At 43.0% G+C, this 18,882-nt stretch overlaps 1 protein-coding gene across 2 annotated transcripts in view; it reads right to left on the bottom strand.

The window, feature by feature from the left end:
- The window catches only part of LOC122874984 (kelch-like protein 25), a 52,728-nt gene extending 36,254 nt beyond the window's left edge, over window positions 1-16,474 (bottom strand). For both annotated transcript variants that reach the window (XM_044193624.1, XM_044193625.1), the window contains exon 1: window positions 16,131-16,474. The gene's annotated coding sequence lies outside the window, so the exon portion shown is untranslated. The remainder of the gene's footprint in view (window positions 1-16,130) is intronic.
- Between the last annotated feature and the right edge of the window lie 2,408 nt (window positions 16,475-18,882).

Here is an 18,882-nt window from a genome sequence, read left to right as displayed (position 1 = left end):
ATTGTGCTCACATACATTATGGCTTCAGTTTCCCAGTGCCCAAGGTGATGTCTTCAAATGTCTTGTTGTGTCCAACCAACAGCACAAAACCCAACCATATTACAACCATATGAAACAGGGACACAAGGAGCAAATTCTCACATGTGAGAAGCTGAAACCAGCACAATTCTAGCATTTTTACTTCATAAATGACTTTGTTTACCTACTTTTTCCAACTTTTAACTTTCCTTTTTTATTCCAAACTTGAGTAACTTGTGTGTAACTGTAATTTAAACTACGCTCTTTGCGAAAATGAGAGTAGAAAGTGTTTTTGTACTTTTTTTCGCTGTGGAACTTCTTCTTCTGCTACTCGGTCAGGGCACCGCTGCAGATCAGCTGTTTGGCCGCATTGTTTACACCAGGGAACAGCTGATCGCGCTGAAGCCGAGCAGCATGGCCCCCAGGACAACCGATGTCCCCACTGAGATCTGGAGGAGGACACACCGAGGATGCAGAGGTGGAACGAAGCGGCGAGGGAAGAGAGAGGGGTGCAGACAAAAGAGACTTAAGAATAAGAGATTTAAGCCATGTCTGCCTTCTCTCGTCATGGGCAACGTGAGATCACTGGCGAATAAAATGGACGAGCTAACGGCGTTAGCCCGGAGTCAGACGGAGTTCCGTGAGTGTAGCTTGATGTGCTTCTCTGAGACATGGCTACACCAGGATATCCCAGATCATAACGTTTCCATCGAGGGCTTTCAGACTGTTCGGGCCGACAGGGATCACACCGAGCGGTAAGCGGAAAGGCGCGGGCTTGCTGTTCTAGTTAACAACAGATGGTGTAACCCTGGTCACGTTACCATCAAGCAGAGTATCTGTAGCCCGGACATTGAACTGTTAGCTGTAGGACTCCGGCCATATTATCTGCCCCGTGAATTTTCACATGCCATTGTTGTGGCTGTTTACATCCCCCCCTCTGCTAACCCGGCATCGGCGTGCAACGGCATTCACACCGCCATAGCACAACTACAGACTCAACACCCGAGTGCACTCATTTTAATCTCGGGTGACTTCAACCATGTCAGTGTTTCAACAACACTGACTAATTTCACCCAGTATGTGAGCTGTCCTACTAGAGAGGAGAGGACACTGGACCTGATGTATGCTAACGTTAAGGATGCATACAGCTCTTCCCCCCTCCCCCCTCTGGGTAGGTCAGACCACAACCTGGTTCACCTCAAATCCTGCTATGTGCCTCTGGTTAAAAGGCAGCCTGTGACCACAAGGACAGTGACGAGATGGTCAGGGGAGGCCTATGAGACACTGCAGGAATGTTTTGAGGTGACAAACTGGGATGCACTCTGTGAGCCTCATGGAGAGGACATTGACGGGCTAACTGAGTGCATCACTGGCTACATTAACTTCTGTGTGGACTGCAATGTCCCAACCAAGATGGTCCATTGTTATCCAAATAACAAACCGTGGGTAACAAAGGACATCAAGGACATTCTGAATGCCAAGAGGAGGGCCTTTACTGATGGTAATAGGGAGGAGGTGAGGGCAATCCAGGCTGACCTGAAGGTGAAAATCAGGGAAGCCAAGGAGAAGTACAGGAGGAAGCTGGAGAGGAAACTCCAGCAGAACAATATGAGGGAGGTCTGGAGCGGCATGAAGACCATCACTGGCTTCAGACCGACGGGCAGCAGAGGAGTTGAAGGCAGCTTGGACAGGGCCAACGAACTGAATCTGTTCTTTAACAGATTCGACACACCGGCTCCTGCTCATCCCCCCTCTAACTCAGCTGCTGTCGGCCCTCAAGCTCCTCTGAGTACTCTGCTCCCCCCTCCCCATCAGGCTAACGGCCCTCTCCAGACTGACGACTCCCCCCCTCCCCCACCTGTAACTTCTGCTGTGTGCCTGACTGCTGACCAGGTGAGAGGACAGCTGATGAGGCTCCACTCAAACAAGGCTGCAGGCCCCGATGGCGTTAGCCCCGGGGTGCTAAAAGCCTGTGCCCCCCAGCTTTGTGGAGTCCTTCAGCATGCCTTCAACCTGAGCCTGAGTCTTCAAAGGGTCCCCATTCTGTGGAAGACATCTTGCCTCGTTCCTGTGCCGAAGACGCCACGCCCCAGTGGCTCCAAGGACTACAGACCGGTGGCACTGACCTCCCACATAATGAAGACCCTGGAGAGACTAGTGCTGGAACAGCTGCAGCCCATGGTCAGACCCCTCCTGGATCCCCTTCAGTTCGCCTACCAGCCCCGGCTGGGAGTTGAGGACGCCATCATCTACCTGCTTAACCGCATCCACACCCACCTGGACAGGCCGGCAAGCACGGTGAGGATCATGTTTTTTGACTTCTCCAGTGCTTTCAACACCATCCGGCCTGCCCTGCTGGGGGAGAAGCTGGCAGCAATGCAGGTGGATGCCCCCCTTGTGTCCTGGATTGTGGACTACCTGACTGGCAGACCACAGCACGTGCGCCTGCAGCACTGTGTGTCAGACAGCGTGGTCAGCAATACTGGGGCCCCTCAGGGGACCGTCCTCTCTCCCTTCCTCTTCACCATCTACACCACAGACTTCAGCTACCACACAGAGTCCTGCCACCTTCAGAAGTTTTCTGATGACTCTGCTGTGGTGGGATGTGTCAGCGGTGGTGATGAGACGGAGTACAGGGCTGTGGTGGGTAACTTTGTTTCATGGTGCGAGCAGAACCATCTGCAGCTCAATGCGACAAAGTCAAAGGAGCTGGTTGTAGATCTACGGAGGGCCAAGGCACCAGTGACCCCGGTTTCCATCCAGGGGGTCAGTGTGGACATTGTGGAGGACTACAAGTACCTGGGAGTACACTCAGACAACAAACTGGACTGGACCAAGAACACTCAGGCTGTTTATAGGAAGGGCCAGAGCCGCCTATTTTCTGAGGAGGCTGAGGTCCTTCAACATCTGCCGGACGATGCTGAAGATGTTCTATGAGTCTGTGGTGGCCAGTGCTATCCTGTATGCTGTTGCATGCTGGGGCAGCAGGCTAAAGGTAGCGGACGCCAACAGACTCAATAAACTGATCCGCAAGGCCAGTGACATTGTGGGGGTGGAGCTGGACTCTCTGGCGGTGGTGTCAGAGAGGAGGATGCTGGCCAAACTACATGCCATCTTGGACAGTGTCTCCCACCCGCTCCATGACGTGCTGGCCAAGCAAAGGAGCACCTTCAGCGGAAGACTCATCCCACCAAAAAGCACCACAGAGCGCCACAGGAAGTCATTCCTGCCTGTGGCCATCAAACTATTTAACTCCTCCCTCTAAGGGTTAGTCTGTTTGACCCTAGGTCACTAAACTGGACATTGAGCATTACATCTCCGCCATAATTAATAAATTGTGCAATATTCTGTGTAATACCTCCGTGCAATATTAGTTTTCCCCTTGTTAGTTTTTTCTTATTTATTGCTACTGAAACTATATACCTCAATTACTCTTCGACAGTACATGCACCTCCGCTTATTAATATTATTTATTACATAAGGAGTTACATTGTATTTTAGACTGTACTTTCATCACCAACCAGTAAACCCACTTGGTACTTGACACTTAGTTTATCTTATACTTATACCGACAGGATACTTAATCTATTTCTGACTTGTTTTATAGTGTTTATTTTTTCTAGTACTTTCTCCTGTGTGCACTGACGTAAAGACGAGCTACTGTAACAAAGAGTTTCCCTACGGGGATCAATAAAGTATTTCTGATTCTGATCTGATTCTGATAATACTGTGACAGGATTGGGCAGTTGAAATTTTGTCCCCAATGACCAATCTCTACTAGGCCATCAGTGACCAACCACGTATGGCCTACATTAGAGTAATAACTGTCCATGCATTAGCACAATGCAGGAAAAAAAGGACGGATGTGTAGGAGTACACCATCAGATGGAGAGAAATATTATATGAGAGACTTCAATGCACTAGCAAACTGGCTGATGATACATGGATGGGAAGAGGCAGGCAGAAATGACTAAACAAAAGGAATATTAAAAGGGTTTCGGGGCTTCATTCCACTTGATGGCCAACTCACAGTGATGGAGATTGCTTACCCAGGCACAGGCACTGACAGGCAGGAGGTGAGGGGGGCTCTGCACCCCCGTACTGCTACACAGGACTAATGAACACAAACAGATTTAGGGAATATGCACTGCACTGTATGTAACACATTTTCTAAAGTAGTAAGGGATATGAAGGGGGTGAAGACAGTGATGTGGATCGCTATATCATGTATAGATCACCTATACATGAATAAAACAGACAGCAAGCCAGCTGCTCACCATATGGTATTTTTCTTACACAGTTTTTACCTGAAGGGTGACCCACACTGGACCATCAAAGTCTTACATTTTTCTACATTTTCACATCACGCAATAAAGTGTTGAACCAAGCACATTTATAGAACAGATGAAATTGTCAAACAATGGAAAAAATGTTTTCCTACTCTAAAAGTTGCTTTATGGAAATTCTAACCCACATTTAGAAGTTAACTAGAGATGATGATAGCCTATCCTTCTTCTGAAGAATTTGAACAGTTTCGTTTACGGTTAGTATAAATAATCCTTGTTGGTAAAAATATTCTCGCATTATCATTTCCGCAACATAACGCCTACCTCTCCTCTACCAACACACACACACACAGACTATCCTGTCTTGCAATAGCACAGCTCATCAGTGGAATATCAACAGAACAGTTGAATAGACTGTGGCCTTGGAAAGAGGCTGGTAGTCCGTAGGCATGAGCTTGTTTACCCACAGCTAGCATTGCTGCACCGATGGACTTGTTGCCCAGGGCCACTTAGTGTGTGCGTGTGTGTGACTGAGTAAGGTAAGTGTGAACAGACAGTTTGATGACGAGGCCTATTTCTGGGGAAGTCTAAACTTTAAACTCTCTTTAGTTTGTTAAATTTCAATAATTGCTATCAAACCAGAATAAATAATTATTGTATTCAAGCTGCCTTTAAAAATGTCAAATGGTGAGACTCACAGCAGAATGTCTGACGTAGACGCTACTGCACTTTCTCAATAAACACGGACATGTTCTACTAGCATGCTGAAGACTGATATGAGGAGTTAACACATTTTAGTGACCACATATCAGAGTGGTGAATGGCTCAAAATGCGCTTAGGACTACAGTTCTCATGGATCTGTGCAGCACCCTGATGATACAACTCAACAGAAGACCAAGACATGCAGCCCATTGCACTGAAGCTGTGTGGTCCTGCCGTCCTGAACAGGAGAATGATCCAGAGTAGGGATGTTCATAATTAACTGTTTAACCGTTACCCAATAACAATTTGGACAGATTTAAACAGTAAAAATAAATATATATATATAGTTTATTTTTTTTAATTTATTTTATATATATTTGCTGCATGGGTCTCCCAGTCAACAGACTGCACACCAGACTAACCACCACAGCATGTCGACATGTTGCTGTTTCTGAATAAAAACCAGTAGACAAGCTGTCTGCTACAGTATGCTGAGGACTGAGGTAAGCTTGTTTCTTTAATTTTGAGGTCTGAAAAGTGCGACTACAAGTTTCCCTTTTGTTAACCTGTTGGCTGTTTCGTTAATTAGCCGAGAGCAGAGGAGGTTTTCGTTACAGCACTCTCGGTGCCGGAGGAGTCAATGTGTGTTTTTGTTTTGTTAATCTGTTTTTGTTCATTACAAAGTCTGGCTCCTATTTGATATTTACTTAAACATTTATTTAAGTTAAATATTTTTTATGTAGGCCTATTCTACATGTCTGTTTTAGTCCTTTCACAGCAGCACTGCAGGTGTGTGATGATGTGACGATGTGTGAATCCTCATGTTCTGTTATTGTTTATGCTGCTTTTTGCGCATGTAAAATAAACTCCTTCTAATGAAAAACGTTTGTTGTATTGGTATTTTTTAAATGGGTTACAGTCACTCATCCATTCTAAATAGTACATTTTAATCTTGGTGTCTAACGGTTAATGGTCGGTTAACGAGCATCGGCTATCAGTCAGAAAAAAAATTCAAAATGAGCGGCCCTAATCCAGAGGTAAACATAGATGGTATTATCAAACTGTCTACAAAGTACTGTAAATTCATTTTCTATAATCTTCAGTAGGGCAGACTTCAATAAAAACAGAATTACCTTTACTTATTTTCAGCAGTGTGTGCATCCTGACCAGACTGCAACTGTCAAAGTCTCGCAAGTTTATCTTAAGGTGACAGAGACTAACCTAAGCAACCCTGCAACCCGTACTCACATGCTCAGAAAGCACATGCTAAAGTCCATTCCATGGTTGCCACTCTCTTGTAATAATACAAGGACTTTTCAAGAACAGAGTATTTCAAAATTAAGAGCCAATAATTCACTTAAATTAGATGGCAGTAGGGATGTAAGGCCAGACACCACAGGGGGAACAGGGGGAAAAAAATCCTTTTATTCTATCAGGATGAAACTTTGCCAGATTAATGTAGACCCAAATACAAGACTTTTTGTATGATGACTTTTTATTTTTCTAAAATTAAATTTTGCAAATTAGGCAATATCTCATTAAATATGTGCTAACTTGCATATCAGTAGAAACCATTTTTAGGCCCAACAAATAAAGTCAGAACTTTTTTTCTTGCTTTATTGCGATCAATAGTTAAATAGCTGGTAATGATCAGAGGCTTTTCTCAAAATATTGTTTTAAAAGTTTTTTATGTTGGATAACGTGTCATATATGCTGATTTTTGACCAATTTTTCACATAAAATGCCTCAAAAGAAAATGATGGTATTTGTGTAAAAAAAAATACATACATAACATAGAAGCTGAGCTGCTGGTGTTTCTATTTTATCCGGCACAGCTTTTCTAGCCTTTATGGCACTGGTTTAGCGGCCCAGAATCACGTGGCGCACACAGAAATAAGCGAGTCAGAGAAGTAATTTCACATGACGTGCTCTAAAAAGAGAAAAGTAGACAGCGGAAAGAGAGCTTTTAAATCAAGAATGGACAGACTCTCACATGTTCATTCTTCCCACGGGCAGACCGTGGCGATTATTAAAAGCGCCAATTCAATTCAATTTATATAGCGCCAATTCATAACAGAAGTTATCTCATTGCACTTTTCCTATAGAGCAGGTCCGTCCTCTTTATATTATTTACAGAGACCCAACAAATTCCACCATGAGCAAGCATTTGGCGACAGTGCCAAGAAAAAAATGGCACAAGGGAGGAAGGGAGGCACAATGCAAATACCACCTAGAATTTTTAAAATAGTAGGAATTTGTAGTGTTAATATTAATAAATTAATATGATGAATGACAGCTATAGGAAAATAATGTCAGTATTAGTAACAGAACCAATAACAACAGAGCCAATAACAACAACTGTAGTAGCAGTTGTCGAGCAGGAACATGGGGGCAGCAAGTGGCCCACAACAACAGATCCAGACTCTGCAGCTCCGGAGGCAGAAATACCTTCTGAAAGTAACAGAAGGAGAGAGGAGAGAGACAAGAAAGCACAGAACTACAGAAGAAAGAAGATGTCAAATTAGTAACATGCAGTAATGGGATAAAAATGCATACAGATGGAGAGGGAGAGAAGGAGAGAGGAAAGAGGTGCATCATGGGAAGTCTCCCGGCAGTCTAGGCCTATAGCAGCATAACTAAGGGATGGTTCAGGGCTCACCCAAGCCAGCCTTAACTATAAGCTTTGTCAAAGAGGAAAGTCTTAAGCCTACTCTTAAATGTGGAGATGGTGTCTGCCTCCCAAACCCAAACTGGGACCTGATTCCACAGGAGAGGAGCTTGATAACTGAAGGCTCTGGCTCCCATTCTACTTTTGGAGACTCTAGGAACCACAAGTAACCCTGCATCCTGGGAGCGTAGCGTTCTAGTCGGGTAATAAGGTATTATGAGATCTTTACGATATGATGGTGCCTGACCATTAAGAGCTTTGTAGGTGAGGAGAAATATTTTAAATTCTATTCTGGATTTTACAGGGAGCCAGTGCAGAGAAGTCACTATTGGAGAGATATGATCTCTTTTCCTAGTTCTTGTCAGTACACGTGCCGCAGCATTCTGGATTAACTGGAGAGTCTTAAGGGACTTATTCGGGCAGCCTGATAATAAGGAACTGCAAACTAGTTTTTCGGCATCATTTTGAGACAGGATGTGCCTGATTTTTGCAATGTTGCGTAGGTGAAAGAAGGCAGTCCTTGAAGTTTGTTTCATGTGGGAGTTAAAGGATAAATCCTGATCAAAGATAACTCTGAGGTTCCTTACAGTTTGTCTGAGTTTAACATCAGAAAATTGCAGGTCATTGCCCTTAAAGCATGCTTGAAGTTTAGTTAACTGGTTAGTATTAGCTGGCTTGATCGATAGATATAATTGGGTATCATCAGCATAAAAATGAAAGTTTATGGAGTGTTTCCTAATAATATTGCCTAGAGGAAGCATATATAAAGGTGAATAGAATCAGTCCAAGCACAGAAACTCGTGGAACTCCGTGACTAACTCTGGCGTGCACGGAGGACTCACCGTTAAAACCAGCTTAGTGCGCCTAATGGCAGCGCCTGTATCCAAGATATTTCAGCTTCATTTTTGTACAGTGGGAGGAAATTGAGATGCGTCGTCCATCTTTATATACAGTCTATGGTGTCACCCGTCCTGAACCGGGGTGGGTGGGGGCTACCTAGGCATATTTGAGCTAGGAAAGAGTACGAGACAGCACAACAGCCAATGACACAGCACAGTGATCAGCAAATCGCTGTATGCTTGTAGCCTATGTAGAGTGATAGATAAGAAGAAAGTGTATCAAGGTTGGCCCAGCATGATGTATAAAAATGGTATCATATGTGAATTTTGAGATGATTCCAGTAGGCTAAATCTAAGCACCTCTTTACTGCTCGGTAAATCCAAGCACTTTCAAGTTCTTTCCAGATCCGTAGCAACCCTGCTATTCAGTGAGCACTGAGCCCACTAAACTACCAACCTGGATAACACACGAGCCTCCAAGTAGCATGTCAAGCCAAGACCAGTGAACCAAAACTGAAATTAGGTGGTCATTTAGTAATAATGCTGTGGCTCTTAATCGGCAAATCCACCTTGACTGAATATTCAATTTTATTTATATAGCGCCAATTCATAACAGAAGTTATCTCATTGCAGTTTTCCTATAGAGCAGGTAATGCAACCACAAGGGGGCACAAGCCAGTGTCTTCTTGTGCCAGTCCCAGGTCTGGATAAATGCAGAGGGTTGTGTCAGGAAGGGCATCCGACGTAAAACACATGCCAAATTTAAAAAAAAACGCAAATCGTGAAAACGACTTCCATACCGGATCGGTCGGGGCCCGGGTTAACAACGACCGCCACCGGTGCTGTTGACCTACAGGGTACCAGTGGAAATTGGACTACTGTTGGTCAAAGACGAAGAAGGAGAGGAGGAAGGTGTGTTCGTAGGCAGTGAGAGAAGAGGAAAGCTAAGAATGTAGGACTGACAGTAGGGACTTGACATGTTGGGACTATGACAGGGAAGGCTAGAGAGTTGATTGACATGATGCAGAGAAGGATGGTGGACATACTGTGTGTCCAGGAGACCAGGTGGAAAGCTAGCAAGGCTAGAAGTTTAGGAGCAGGGTTCAAGTTGTTCTACCATGGGTCAGATAGGAAGAGAAACGAAGTAGGAGTTATCCTGAAAGAGGAGTTTGTGAGGAATGTTCTAGAGGTGAAAAGTGTATCAGACAGGTTAACGAGTCTGAAGCTGGAAATTGAAGGGGTGATGTTCAATGTTGTGAGTGGTTATGCCCCACAGGTAGGATGTGAGTTAGAAGAGAAGGAGAAATTCTGGAGTGAGTTAGATGAAGTGATGCAGAGCATCCCCAGAGGTGAGAGAGTGGTGATTGGTGCAGATTTCAATGGGCATGTAGGTGAAGGGAAGAGAGGTGATGAGAATGTGATGGGCAGGTTTGGTCTTCAGGACAGGAATGCAGAAGGACAGATGGTGGTAGACTTTGCAAAGAGGGTGGAAATGGCTGTAGTGAACACTTTCTCCCAGAAGAGGCAGGAACATACAGTGACATATAAGAGCGGAGGTAGAAGCACTCAGGTGGACTACATCTTGTGTAGACGTTGTAAATTGAAAGAGACCAGTGACTGTAAAGTAGTGGTAGGGGAGAGTGTAGCTAGACAACACAGGATGGTAGTGTGTAAAATGACTCTGATGGTAAGGAAGATGAAGAGGACAAAGGCAGAGCGGAGGACGAAGTGGTGGAAGTTGAAAAAGGAAGAATGTTGTGTAGTTTTCAGGGAGGAGCTGAGACAGACTCTGGGTGGTCAGGAAGCGCTCCCAGATGACTGGACCACTACAGCTAATGTGATCAGGGAGACAGGTAGGAGGGTACTCGGTGTGTCATCTGGAAAGAGGAAAGCGGACAAGGAGACTTGGTGGTGGAACGAGGAAGTTCACGAGTGTATACAGAGAAAGAGGTTAGCTAAGAAGAAGTGGGACACTGAGAGGACTGAAGAGAGTAGACAGGAGTACAGGGAGATGCAGTGTAAGGTGAAGGTAGAGGTGGCAAAGGCCAAACAAAGAGCATATGAGGACTTGTATGCTAGGTTGGACACTAAAGAGGGAGAGGTGGATTTGTACAGGTTGGCCAGACAAAGAGATAGAGATGGGAAGGATGTGCAACAGTTTAGGGTGATTGAAGATAAGGATGGAAATGTATTGACAGGTGCCAGGAGTGTGATGGGAAGAAGTATCAAAGGTTAGCAAGAGTGAAGTGAGGAGGACGTTGAAGAGGATGAAGAGTGGAAAGGCAGTTGGTCCTGATGACATACCTGTGGAGGTATGGAAGGGTCTAGGAGAGGTGGCAGTAGAGTTTCTGACTAGTTTGTTTAACAAGATCTTGGAGAGTGAGAGGATGCCCGAGGAATGGAGGAGAAGTGTACTGGTGCCAATTTTTAAGAACAAGGGAGATGTGCAAAGCTGTGGCAACTACAAAGGAATAAAGCTGATGAGCCATACAATGGAGTTGTGGGAAAGAGTAGTGGAAGCTAGGCTAAGGGCAGAGGTGAGCATTTGTGAGCAGCAATATGGTTTCATGCCTAGAAAGAGTACAACAGATGCAGTATTTGCCTTGAGGATGCTGATGGAGAAGCACAGAGAAGGTCATAGGGAGTTGCATTGTGTCTTCGTAGATTTAGAGAAAGCGTATGACAGGGTGCCGAGAGAGGAGCTGTGGTATTGTATGAGGAAGTCTGGAGTGGCAGAGAAGTATGTTAGAGTGGTGCAGGACAGGTATGAGAGCTGTAAGACCGTGGTGAGGTGTGCTGTAGGTGTGACAGAGGAGTTCAAGGTGGAAGTGGGTCTGCATCAAGGATCGGCTCTGAGCCCCTTCTTGTTTGCTCTGGTGAGTGACAGGCTGACAGATGAGGTTAGACAGGAATCTCCATGGACTATGATGTTTGCGGATGACATTGTGATTTGTAGTGAGAGCAGGGAGCAGGCGGAGGAAAATCTAGAGAGATGGAGGTCTGCTCTGGAAAACAGAGGAATGAAGCTTAGCAGCAGTAAGACAGAATACATGTGCGTCAATGAGAGGGACCTAGGAGGAACGGTGAGGTCACAGGGAGCAGAGGTGAAGAAGGTGCAGGACTTTAAGTACTTAGGGTCAACGGTTCAGAGGAATGGACACTGTGGAAAAGAGGTGAAGAGGCGAGTGCAAGCAGGTTGGAACGGGTGGAGAAAAGTGTCAGGTGTGTTGTGTGATAAAAGAGTATCAGCAAGAATGAAAGGAAAGGTGTTCAAGACGGTGGTGAGACCAGCGATGTTGTACAGCTTAGAGACAGTGGCACTGAAGAAAAGACAAGAGGTAGAGCTGGAGGTAGCAGAGCTTAAGATGTTGATGTTCTCTTTGGGAGTGACGAGGATGGACAGGATCAGGAATGAGGACATCAGAGGGACAGCTCATGTTAGATGTTTCGGAGATAAAGTCAGAGAGGCCAGATTGAGGTGGTTTGGACACGTTCAGAGGAGAGACTGTGAATATAATAGTAGAAGGATGCTGAGGTTGGAGCTATCAGGCAGGAGGTCTAGAGGAAGACCAAAGAGGAGATTTATGGATGTAGTGAGAGAGGACATGAAGTTAATTGGTGTGAGTGAAGAGGATGCAGAGGACAGGGTTAGATGGAGGCACATGATTCGCTGTGGCGACCCCTGAAAGGAAACAGCTGAAAGGAAAAGAAGACTTTTCCTATAGAGCAGGTCTAGACCGTACTCATATTACTAATATATGTAATACAAAACTCAAGTATAGAGATATAGAGATATCTATCTCTCTAATATATATGCATATATATGTTTTCTTTTCAGTGTATTAGGCAGAAAGAAAAGGCCTGTGTTAACATATTAGTGTCACTACAAAGTTTATCCAGCAGAGTGTGCTGTCACTACAGTGGCAAGCAGTGCAATTTGAGAGCGAAGAAGCAGCTCTCAAGAACTTGCGTCATACCAGTAAAATACAGTTGGAGTCATGAAATGTAACAGCCATCTCACTAATGGTTAAAACTATAAACCAGCATAAAAATGTCAACTACTAAAATAAACCACTATGTTCTGAACAGACATATTACAAACACTAACAAAAAGTAGCATCTGCATTTTGGAACAAAAGGCAACACAACTTAAACTGCTTTCAGCACCAGGCATGGATATATGTTGTCAAGTCCTTAATGGTTATAGTAGATGTAGCCAATCATGACAGTGGTCAACCATTTAAGTACTGCAACTTAAGAAAACACATGCAAATAGGCAAAACACAAGCAAATTAAGAAAACACCTTCATTCATTCGACAACACATGGGCAGCATTTAGAAAACACGCTGCAAATACAGCTAAGCGCTGCAAACACACAAAACCAAATACAGAAATTTGCTGCAAAAACACCAAACACGACAAAAAACATGAACACGCTGCGAACACAAACCTTGCAGACTGTAGGAAACGCAGTCTGCAAGGTTTCCTGCACTAAACCCACCAGTGAAATTTTTCATCCTCACTTACAAGTTTTTAAGCATGGGAGTTTAGACAGTTATGGTTTGATGCACTATGAGGAGAAAATAAAGCTCCTTCATGGTTTTTCCTGGCTCACAATGGGCCTTTGGGGGGTGACTACGCACGACACTAAGCATGATTGGTCCATGTACAATTAGGGCTGGGAGATATGGCTTATAAATAACATCTCAATATTTTTAGGCTAATATGCCGCAAACTACAATATATATCTCAATATTCACATTTTCTCTAGATTAACATAACGTAAATTCTCAAATAGTGCAAACATATGATGATGTTGTAGAATATGATGCATAGCTGTAGATTAAACTACCCAACAGTATATAAAGTAGTTAAAATTAGCACAACCTTAAACATCTACAGCAGTAAATGCAACATACACAGTAATGCAGCAATAATACTAATCCAGAAACATCAGATATAATAGGAAAACACTGAACCATTTTACTGTGCAAAATAGGCTACTTTAAGTAAATGTTGCTATAATACTTTGCTAGTTAACAGGTGAACTAACGTTAGGCTAAGTTAGCTTTACTTAGCTAATACTATGATTGGTTTAGGCGAGGGGAGCAATAAAGCGGCTTTAATTTTATGAGAAATCACAGGAAGTCCTCTCTCCCATTAGCATTAGCTTCACAGCGGAGCATTCAGGCCCAGTCAAAACAATGCGGCTTAGCTGGCTTCCAGCGCCAGCCGCATGTGTGGTAAAATATAGCAGCTGTGGATGAGAGGGGGGTTGACTGCTGGAAGTCAAAGTCATTGTATTTAAGTTAATGTTCTGCTTGTTCAAGAGTTGTTTGATCAATTGCTGATTAAATACATTAAGAGGAGGATTTGAATTGCTATTTTTATTCCAAATCTTAGCTTTTTGGCACTGGTGATCTTCCTTTTCCGCTGGCTAAAACCTCTTTCAGGGGCGCCAAAAATTTCCCTTTGCAGGAAAAACCCTGTCTTTGATTTGACATGCTCAGGTCGTACAGCGGCATCTTGTGACCACAGTCGTCAAAGCAGCTTCATTTGTGATTTAATACCTGTAAGATAATTACTGCGTGAGAGAGTATAGTGACCAACCATGTCTTTTAAAATACAGCCTGTCAACTTTTTGTGAATCAGCGCATGTTATTTTGTGTGTTTGCAGCGCCTTTCTGTATTTGCAGCGTGTTTTCTAAATGCTGCCCATGTGTTGTCAAATGAATGAAGATGTTTTCTTAATTTGCTTGTGTTTTGCCTATTTGGACGTGTTTTCATAAGTTGCAGTGTGTTTGCCCTTGTCAGCCACCGTACAAAAGCATATTTCTTCAACATGTATGACAAACCCAAGAGGAGTGTTTGTGTGTGTGCACTGAATTAAGTTTGATGATCAGTCCTCTCTCTATATTGTATGAAAGGATAAACAGTTTCCTCTCTGTTTATTTCCCTGCCTGTCTCTCATTTCACCTCTCTCTCTTGAATTCAATTCAATTTTATTTATATAGCGTCAATTCATAACAGAAGTTATCTCAATCTCTTGAAACAGACATTTGTCAGTTGTTTGCGTTGTTTAAGATGTTAAACCCTTTCCATTTAGCTAGAAATAGCTGGAAGAATGCAAGTGGGGGAGATAAAGAGTGTGCCTGCATACCTGTTTGTTTAAAAATTAAATATACTTAAGTGAGAGGGAAGAAGCAGATATGGCTCTCACATTAATGTAAATTGGTGGCTTCAGAGGTTATGACATTTTCAACCAATCAATAATTGGTTTTAGTTCCAAAACAGTTCAGTCTGTTGTGCTCCAGTGCACACCACAAGTGGAAATACAATTTATGGTATTAGACAGCACGGACTGACGATCAAATAACAGACAGCTTATCAAGTTCTGCGAACAGAATTACTTACTCGTTACTTGTACTCCTTCACAAACACACACTGTCACACACACTTTCCATTGCTGTACCCACTGATCTGTTTATTTAGCTCACTGACAAGTCAATGAAAATGTGAGCTCTGTAAACATGCATGCAGATACTAAGGAGGGCATGAGCGCTAACTGCTGCACATTATTTTTCTTACATGTAAATGTACCAAGAAGGCAACATTGTGGTAACAGTTCCATAATCTATGACTTCCCATGTCCAATAATAAGTATATTCTTGAAAAAGATGCATACAAGTAAAATTAAGCTGCATCCAAACAGAGCACATAAAATATTACATATGGAATCAAGCGTGGAAGGAAATCTTATCATTCACATTATTAATATCATTCATTTCTTTAGTCGACCTTAGAGGATGGAAGGGAATTTTAATGGGGGCTACATCATGGCCCTAAACAACTCAGTCAACAGCAACTATAGTGTGTGTGTGTGTGTGTGTGTGTGTGTGTGTCAAAAAAACGGTGCAGCTCAGACTACATCAACAACTGAGTTTTTAAGTGTGCTGCTATGTATAGCTTGCTTACAGTGGACTAGGGAGCCTTCATTTTACAATGCGTAGATTTTAATTAGACAACTTGAGCCAAATAGTAAACAATCTCCTGGCCAATGGAAATTAGCTAGCCGTTGTTAGCTTTCAAGCTAATAACTGAATAATAACTAACCCATTGCATTCGCCCACCAAAACCCAAAACCAGCGTCTGGTTCTGGTTGGAGATTAACTCTGAACTACCCACCTTGTCGATAAATAAACGTTTTACGGTGTGCTTTTAGATAGATATGTCCACATTTTCAAATCTGAAATAACAAACAAGTTTAGCTGTAACTATATAACGTTACAGTAAACGAGGCTGAGCTAGCTCTGCTATGCACCAACTTCAGTGTTGACGATGGCCATACTGAACCACTTCAACTTGTTTTAAAGCCGCCTGTAAAAATTCACACCCTGTGGTAAGTATCCACGATACAAAGCCTTGCTAACGGCGCTTTGAGGAGTAAATGTAGTGTATGGTATGTTCTGAAATGGCCATTAACAGATAAAAACAGCTAACGTTAATTTCTCTGACAACAATATAGTTGAGATAGCGACATTGCGAGTCCACTTAGTGTCTGCATCTGACTGTCCGCATAAGAAATACAAACAAAAAAATAGGTTGTTTTACTTACATTTATAATGCTTGTAGGTGTTACAGTAAAAGTTAAATCCGCAAAATGTAAAATTTCGGCTTCGTTGATAAAATCATCATATTTCTCTAACAACAGCTGAAGTGCGTCTGGCCGTCCCTGCCTGTCTGGCTGGTTTTGGAAGAAAATCCTTAAACCTGCACTGGCACCAACAACCAATGGCTTTTGATTTCATCGTGACTGGCATATTTCTAACCAATCCCCAGTGTCAACCTGATGGCCTCTCAGCTAATAAAAGTAAGAGTAGGCGAGATTTTAACGGGTTTCAGCCCGCTCCATTTCAGTTCACCGGTGCACCGCTTAACAGGAGAAACTGTTTAAATGGAGCGTAATCTGTCAGCCAGCGGCAGCCTTTAAAATGGTGTGCAGACTCCGCCTACCCGAAGCACCACAGGCGTACGCCGGCGTCGTAATGGTGCGGACCCAGTTTTGCTCAGACCAATCATCGTGGTTCACTTTATACAAAACCAAAGCCAAGACCAATGAAATATGTCAAATCAAAGTAGGCGGTTTTTCGACAGTTGCAACAACCAATTACTTAAAGTGGAGAGTTGGTAGTAATAGCGGCAGCGACACAATAGCACGTTGGCACTTGTTTCCGCTGGGATAGTGATGGGCGGATGAAGCCTTATGAAGCTTTAGGGCTTCAGGGTGTCCGCGGGCTCTTAAAAAGTATTAAAAGTTGATCAATCAATTTAGCTACAATTAAAGCCTTTAAAATGTATTAAAAAGTCTTAAACACTATTTTCAGAGGTATTCGATTTGTGGCATGTTTTCAGTATCAGGGATGTGATTTTCCGACCTGAAAGAAAGTGTGACCCACGTGAATCATGCAGATCCGTTAAAAAATCTTTTATATTAAAATGTGGCAAATTCTTGTAAACTTATCTGCTGGCTGAGACAAACCAGCCCCTCCGGCATCAGTCCTTCCTCCTCCTGACTCATGTCTCAGCTCTTCATTCTTTCCAAACTTCACTCAGTTATTTGATGTCAGGAATATTAGGCTATTTATTTTACTGACATTTTAGATTTGATTCCAGTGAGATATTGAGTTTATATCGTGACTTTGTGAGCTTTACTGTTGCTGCTCTAGAAACAATATTTAGTTATATTTTAGTCATGGTTAGTTATTTAGTTTAGTTTAGTTTAGTTAGTTATATTGAGTTAAGTATAAATCAGTTCTAATGAAATTCATCAGTGAGCATATTTGTTGAGTGTAATGTGTTAGTGTTTTTTTAAATAAATATTGTAATGAAAATAGTCTAAAATTATGAATATGCATGGTTTTTAGTCAAATAACAACACGTTCTTGCTACAATTGTTATTATTAGTCTTATTACTATTATTATCATTATTATTCCTATCACTATCATTCCTATTATTATTACTTTATTAATATTACCACTACTATTACATTATTATTTTAAAATTCTAGGTGGAATTTGCAGTGTGCTTCCTCCTAAAGTCTTTTACTTACTCAAAAATGTTTCTTGTTTTTTAAAGGTTTTCTTTTAAAACCAGATGGTTTTTGACATGTGTTGACATGTGTTTTATTTTGCTACCTTTGTGAAGCACTTTGTTACATGGACTTTGAAAAGTGCTCTATAAATAAAGATTATTATTATTATTACTTTTTATTGCATGGATTGTGCTGCCTTACAGTAAATGTCACAGACATGAATCCGAAATGTTGCAATGTGCTTCAATTGGCTTTTTTGGGGGGGGGGCATTGTTGGATAGAGTAATTTCAAGAGCACAAAATGAAACTCAAGTAATTCCAGTAATGCAGTGCTAAACTATACATATTCACTATACATACTTGTATAGGATAGCTACAGACATAGAAATACAACAGTGGTAGTCAACCCTGTCTTCTGCATTTGGCCACAAGTTCTCATCCACATCACACCTTGTGTCCTCTCTTGCAATTCACCTGGGAAAGAATCTTTTCACATGCCTGATCCATCCCTGGTAATCTTCTGTAGTCATGTCCAGATATACAGCATTCATTGTGTCCAAGAGGAACATCTGATCATGGTCATAAACTTTCCACCTCTGTGAGGAGCTTTCCTGTGTGGGGTTGTGGAACGGAGAGTAAGGTGGAGGGAAAAGTGACACCATCCTGGGACAAACTGTAAACCACTCTGTGACTGGAAGAGATGGTGAAACGCCACATTGTCCCGTACAATTACAAAATGTTCAGGATTCTCCTCACCTGCCTCAAATCTTTCATAGAGGTCATCAAGTAATGAAAATAGGCACTCAGTGTCCCTAACCCTACCCCTAACCTCCTTCCTAGCCTTAACCATTTAAGATCAATGCCTAACCTCAGCCGTCTTCGTTCTGGTGCCACTTTTGCCCTGATCTTAATCCTGTTTGGATTCATTCATTCATTCATTCTCTCTCTCTCTCTCTCTCTCTCTCACACACACACACACACACACGGTGGGGGAAACCTTGAAGTGACATGCACTGGCCCTTGCATTTCCTTTGGCTCTCTATCCCAAACTGTGCAGATCGTCGGACTGCTACAGCTGCTACAGCTACCAGGACCTGCTGGAGACCAAGAACTGCCGTTTGCTGGGCATTACTGACCATGGCTTCTTTCCACAGATTCAAGGTTCAGGGTTCAGGGTGGGTGGAAGGCCTCAGGCGGACAGCCTGGAGGCAGGACAGAAGTGGAGCTGGGAACCTCACCTCAGGTGGACGGCCCAGGTGCTAGACAGGTGCGGGG

This window comes from Siniperca chuatsi, linkage group LG4, assembly GCF_020085105.1.
Source record: "Siniperca chuatsi isolate FFG_IHB_CAS linkage group LG4, ASM2008510v1, whole genome shotgun sequence".
NCBI lineage: Eukaryota > Metazoa > Chordata > Actinopteri > Centrarchiformes > Sinipercidae > Siniperca > Siniperca chuatsi.
The sequence above is the reverse complement of the archived record's forward strand: the minus strand, read 5'-3'. Positions and strand labels throughout refer to the sequence as shown.